We start from the raw sequence: 6,680 nt of genomic DNA, 5'->3' as shown, positions 1-6,680 counted from the left end.
CTCCCAAGTGGTAAGGTGCTCCAGGCCCCGCGGGGGAGGATCCTCCGGGCAGAGGAAAAGGATATGATCGAGAGAGGCTTTGGTGTGATGGCAGAGGGTACAGGAGGGGTTTGTGTGGACTTGATGATAGCGCGAGCGTATATAAGGGGAGGGTAAGGTGCGTGTTTGGAGCCGCCTCCAAAGTGTCTGATGGTAATTGTCGAAGGAGGGATGGGGGGGGGGGGGGCGCTACAGCCGACGCTCGGCTTTGCAGGCCTGCGTCAGTTCACTGAAGGAATGCATGCGCTCCCGTGAGAATCCCAGATCGGAGGCCGCCGGTGCCCGGTTGAGAGAACCTCGGGCTAAAGCGTTGGCAGTCTCGTTTCCGGGATTCTCGGAGTGTGCAGACACCCACATGAGCTCCATGTGGCGGGGCGGGTGCGCGGCGAGGGAGTACTGCTGTCGTATTCTCTAAAGCGGCTGAAAGTGTTGCTATTGAGGCGGCTTTACGGAAGTTAGGGTCTTGTCCGGCTCAACCTGTTGTCATTCTAACCGATTGAAAATCTACCCTTCAGAGGTTAGAGCACGGATTCCCTACTGACGCCTTGTCTATAAGCTCTCTGCGCTTGGTGCAGAATCTGCCCAGCAGAGGCTTTACTATACATTTCCAATGGGTGCCCTCTCACATAGGAGTCAACGGTAATGAGGTGGCAGACAATCTCGCCCATAAAGCTCCATCAAGGATTCCATCAAAAAAGTACCTCAAGATGGGAAAAGACTCTGCAGGAAAACTGTGCTCGATCACTTCAGTGCCCTGTGGAGTGCGTCCCACAAGCCATGTGTGACCAAGGGACTGAGAAGATCTCAGGCCACCCTTCTATATCGAATTCGCACGGCCTCTGCTCGCACTCCTGCATGAATGCATGACTGGTATAGCATCGTCTCCGCTCTGCTCTTTATGTGCTGTGTGCGCGGATATCGAACATTTTATTATGTACTGCCCAGACTACAAGAAGGGAGGCTGCACGCCTTCTTTTAACATTTCTGCAGGACACGGATCTTGTCTCTAAATGGTGACAGCAGGAACGGAATATGGCCTACTGTGATTGAATGTGTGCGTAGATGGTGTCTTCCGGAGTGGACTACGTTATGCTGTGAGTGAATGTGTGTTTGGATTGTGGCACTATATTGACCTGTGTTCTACTGTGACTGAATATGTACATAGATGTTGGCTTCTGGAGTGGACTGTGGTGTGTACTGTGTGGATTGATTGTGTGCTTTGATGGTGACTGCGGGAGAGAATATGTGCTATTATAAGAGGCTGTGCGCATAGCGGGGTAGATGCGACAAGCTTTAGGACATTGTTAATATAGAAGGGACGCTGCGGTGGAGCAATTGCCGGCAGATAAAGCCAGCCTAACCCAATCTGTAGCATTCAGCACCTCAACTCAACTCAATAGAAGCAGTTGGTCTGGTTGGCGAATTCACTATTTGTGATAATCCAAATGTTGGTCCCGTGTGAACAAAATGGGTTACGATGATTTGCTTTGACGATTTAGAAGTAATGTCAGACCACGTGATGGACGGAAAATTGAAGTCGCCAAACATAAGGATGAGGGTGTTTGGATTTTGGGTTAAGTTACAGCTTGCAGGGCTTCATGAAACTCAGTAACAAAGGTATTGTTAGCGTGTGGGGGCCGGTAACGAACTCTGATGATTAAATGTGGGTGAGCGGCATTGCATCCGACAAATATGATTTATAGAGGGAATTCATTGGGACGTGAGTGCAGGGCAAAGAGGTATGAGAACCTAAGAAAACGCCGCCTCGTCGCCTGGTGAAGCGATCGCGCCTGAATATGTCGAAATGAGGTAAGTAAGATTGAACTTAACGGTAAGTACTATAAGCTACGCGTCGGATGTGTTGATAAGGCCTCTTAATGCGTCGCCCTTTGGCAGATGGCTTCTAATGTTGGTAGAGAGAATGATATTTGACTGCAGTTTTGAGGACGAGCTGAAGTGAGGTGCTATGGCTCATGTTGTATCAACCTCTCGGCTTCGTAATCAAAGTTATCAATTTTCTCACCAACTTTTAGAGTATCATGCCAGAGTTTATAATTGATAATCTTGGATTTTACAAACTGTAGCATGTGTTTTCGGGCAGAACGTGTTCGAGTGGGGAAATCCTCGGCGATGCTAACACGCTAGATGCCTTGCAATCGCCATTGTAAAAACAATGTGGAGCAAAAGCAAAACATGCGTCGGCCGGGAATCGAACCCGGGCCACCCGCGTGGCAGGCGAGTATTCTACCACTGAACCACCGACGCCGACGTTCAGTTGGCGTGCTGCCCGTCTATTCATAGCGTAGATCGTTGCGTAAGTTTCCCTTTATGTAGGTCACTGGACCGGCTGGCGTCTCCTCTGCTGGGGAGTAACTGTCGTCGCAAAGCGCGTGGCGAGCGAACCGTGCCAATAGTACAGGCCACTATGCGATAGATCAGTCACTGAACTTCTGTGGGATGTATTAATAATAAAAATTACCGGCGGCACTAAACAACTTAGGTGCGACAAATGGCAAGACATTAAAATTCTATTTATAATCAGTCAAATTCCACTCTAATTCCATTCCAATTCAACGCTAACTTTATTCTATTCCTCTGCAGGTGGCGCAGCGGCAGATACTATAGTAGGACACAAATTTGAAAGAACAGCTGTTGGTATTGATTGGGAGGAGAATTAGCGCGAGGAAAAGGACGTGAGAGGGACACAGAGAAGGAGCGCTGACTTGCAACAAATAGAAGTGCAATCAAATGTACATGCTCGAGGAGTCAGCCGCGCATGCCCAGTTACGTCCACTGATTTGATGATGCGGCTAAATGTCAAGGTAATCTGATCTAAGATGATTCAGGGGCTCATAAAGGATCAAAGGAGCATGGAAAGCAAATAAACAGGACGCTCCTCCCTCACCTTCGAACATCAACAACGAACAGGTTATTCAGCTTATAGCAACAGATTCTCTCCGTTGCAAAACAACCGACGTCTCAGTGACGCACTCATCGCTTCTCAACTTACGAATGAACGAATCCTAAAGAAGCTCCCCTGCTAGCTGCCCTTTAGAGCGGCCAACAACTTCCGTTTTTCCGAAAAGTTGATGACAATGGCAGTCTAGCCAATGCTTAGGCATGCAGGTTCTTAGCTGTGGCAGCTACAAGTTGGGGGCGGGGAGGGAGGGGGCGCTCTAGTGAAACTTTGCTCCCCCTAATGGAGGACCCACATACCTATGGCTGAGCCACTCTGGCCCGCGGTCTGCGACATCCTGTGTTACGGCGCCAGGCAATCATAACAGTAAATAGCATCAGCTTTTCAATGTTTCACTTTATTCCAATCCAGGTATGAAAAATCTAGAGATCATAATTTTTTCTTATGTTTAGAAGTTTTACAATGGACTACTTTTTGTGGTGGACAAAATCTGTGCGGGGTCCTTATGTGGACAGAGCTTCTGAAGTTATATCCGGCTACAGCACTGACTATAAAATAGGCTGCATAAATGCCAGGAACGCTGTACAAAGCTACAGAGAATTCTGGCAACACTGTACCACACCGCCAATAATGTGCAGGAACGCATGCATTAACGAGTCTGGCCGCGGTGTACACATCCCGCGTAGACCATCTCTCGTCTAGCAAACTGAAGCTCCTCCGTCGATATATTTGAGGAACATTCGCAATTTTTAATCGGACCGGCAGTTTTAAGAAATTGAATGTGACGCCGATAGACAATGGTCAATATGTTTTACATATTTATTTTTTTAAACAAAGATAAACAGCTGTTCTGAAGTAGTTATCGTAATGGCGAGAATCGCATCTATCAGCGCCTGTTTCGAGCACTGTTAAAACGTTCGCTAAGTGCGAACAAAAGAAAGACCACGAAGAAAGCTTCGAGGGTTACTGCGCAGCAGAGCATCTAACGGGCAGGACTAAGCTTTAACATCTCTGCCTTAAGCACGGACTGACTGGATGCCAGAAAATCAGAGGTGTTGGTTGTTTGGGTTTTTTTTTTTTTGGGGGGGGGGGGGGGAGGAAATGGCGCAGTATCTGTCTCGTATACCGTTTTACACTTGACTCGCGTCGTAATGGAAGGGATAAAGGAGGGAGTGAAAGTAGAAAGTGGTGCCGTAGTGGAAGGCTCCGAAATAATTTCGACCACCTGGGGATCTTTAACGTGCACAGACATCGCCTAGCACACGGGCGCCTTAGCGTTTTTCCTCCATAAAACCGCATCCGCCGCGGTCGGGTTCGAACCCGGGAACTCCGGATGAGTAGTCGAGCGCCCTAACCACTGAGCCACCGTGGCGGGTGAAAATCAGAAGCATTAAGTTTAAATTAAATACATTCACACATAGTCATCAAAAGTCCTTTGATGTTTGGCCCATTGTGATTATGACAGCACTTTTTTTTGAACATCTGGTCCTCCTGAGCCATTCCGTGAAAGGGAAGAGGTCTCCTCTCTCCCGCGGCTTAACCGTTTTGCGTATGCTGCTCGTATCATTCGATGCCGAACGAGCAGTCCCGGTACGAATCTCAGAGGAGGGGCGGGGGGGGGGGGGGTGAGGGGATGGACGCCCGTATTCTTGATCCCTAAGCAAAGGAGGGGTCAGGGTGCCTCCCGGTCCCCACACCCCTCCGCGATTTACGCCTCTGGCGGAAGACTAGGATACTAAGCATTAGGCATGATGAAACAATGACAGAAAAATAAAGTGCTTTAAAATACAGGTAACAACACAAGGTAAGAAGTGGATTAGTTCAATGGGAAAGAAGTAGACTGTAGAACAATACAGAAATGTGAAGAGGCTAATCAGGAAGATCGTTCTATGTTAACTCAAGATGCGGCGCCCTATTCTCTGAAGCTAGATCAGGGTGCCTTGGAACGCGAAGCTCGAGAAGGAAATTTAACCAAGAAGATGACACATGCGCAGTGTGTGGTAAATCTGTAGAAATAGTTGAACACCCAATTCTAGAATGCGGCAATATTCACTGGGATGTCGATGCAGACTCACCCATTCTCCTTGAGGCCTTAGGATTCAGCGATAACAGAGGTAAAGTGAATGAATCAGCTGCAGAAAAAGCGATTGGAAGATTGGCGGCTCAAAAGCAGAATGCTAGCATAAGCTTAGAAGCGAAGGATTCGAAATCGTACCTAAAGATAATGGAGAATTCATAGTCTGATTTATTGTGCATAGCACTGACACCGTTAAAGACATATATATAAAAAAACCAAGCATGATGGCAATTTCTACCACACCCATTTAGGAAATGTTCCGTCCGTCCGGCCATCCGTCCATTTTCCATCCGTCAGTTCAGGATCTGCCCACTGGAGACAAATGCAGGGTTATTTTATTTGACGCATTAAGATGAAGGCGACTCCATCTGCTGCCACAGCGAATTCCGCGCAAAAACATCGAATTGCGAGACCACGAGAGCATCGAGTTCATATTTCGGGGGTCGAGAACAACGCACCACTAAAAAAATCAAAGATCGTCCAAAATGTGCGAATAAAAAAACAAAGCGCCCTACGTGGGGCCCGAACCCACGACCCTGAGATTAAGAGTCTCATGCTCTACCGACTGAGCTAGCCGGACGACACGTACAAGTCTCCCAAAATAAGTAGGCAACGAATGAGAACAATAAGAGAACGTTGCGAGAGTGGGTTGACAGAGTGATAGCAGTTGGTTTGGAGGAGGAGTAGGAGGAGGAGGAGCAGGAGGAGGAACAGTAGAAGGTAGGCAGCGCTTTGGAATCTGGCCTGGCATTTCCGCCATCCTTAGAAGGTGCTAAGCGGAATGAAGCGTTGGTTTTCACCACCTTTTTTTCTGATCTCTCACGCTCTCTTACCATGTAATTCTATGAGCCGAATGCTGCGCTCGATATCTCGCTGCAAACATGGCGATCAAATGCTGCAGAAGACGAAAAAATAACTGGGGGACAATTAAGCTCCTCCTTTAAGGGTGTGATGTGAGAGGGGTTCCTACCACGCATACACCGACACTCTTTCCTCTTTCACAATCCCAGTGATTACATGAAAGAACACACGGTATAAATTCAATGCCCCGCTTTAACCAAGCCGTACGAGCGTGCCGGCGTGGTGTAGCTGTAGTGTGACTCGCAACGCGAGGGCCCGATGGTCAGGGGCAGAGGTGGGCAAATGCCCTCTTTTTTAATTTTCCTCCCTCACCCTCACTTTTGCATCCATGGCCCTCCCTCCCCCTCGCCCTCATTCTGAAAAGTTTTGCGGCCCTGTCTCGCCCTCACCCTCACTTCGAAAAATTTGCTGGCCCTCCCTCGCCCTCATCCTCACATCGTCAGCCCTCCCTCACCCTCACTAAAAGACTTTTAAAATTCTAGTTATATTTTCCAGTCCGCTACTTCTGGCGATATCATTGAGTAATAAACATGCAAGACAAGCCCTCAAGGCTCTCTTGAACGAGAGGCTAGATGCTTATTCTGTTGTGTGTGTGCGGGTGTCTGTGTGTGAGCTGTTTCAGCTAATAGGCGAGACAAAACCGATCCAGTTACGAGTTGGGCCCTAAAATATCACTCTGGCTTTAATACTGGCACGCACTGCATGCATACATATGCCCTGCACTTGTAACATTTCATTGTTATCTATATTTATTTAGCTTATACTGCAATCCCCACTGAGGATTTT

At 48.0% G+C, this 6,680-nt stretch overlaps 2 non-coding genes across 2 annotated transcripts; both read right to left on the bottom strand.

Annotated features, from left to right (window-relative positions):
- Nucleotides 1-2,233: 2,233 nt before the first annotated feature.
- Nucleotides 2,234-2,304, bottom strand: TRNAG-GCC (transfer RNA glycine (anticodon GCC)). Its single transcript has one exon. It is a non-coding gene; the product is annotated as a tRNA-Gly (tRNA).
- Nucleotides 2,305-5,540: 3,236 nt separating this feature from the next.
- TRNAK-CUU (transfer RNA lysine (anticodon CUU)) lies at nucleotides 5,541-5,613 on the bottom strand. Its single transcript has one exon. It is a non-coding gene; the product is annotated as a tRNA-Lys (tRNA).
- Between the last annotated feature and the right edge of the window lie 1,067 nt (nucleotides 5,614-6,680).

Source organism: Amblyomma americanum, chromosome 4 (genome assembly GCF_052857255.1).
Source record: "Amblyomma americanum isolate KBUSLIRL-KWMA chromosome 4, ASM5285725v1, whole genome shotgun sequence".
NCBI lineage: Eukaryota > Metazoa > Arthropoda > Arachnida > Ixodida > Ixodidae > Amblyomma > Amblyomma americanum.
This window is presented reverse-complemented; position numbering and strand designations above follow the sequence as displayed.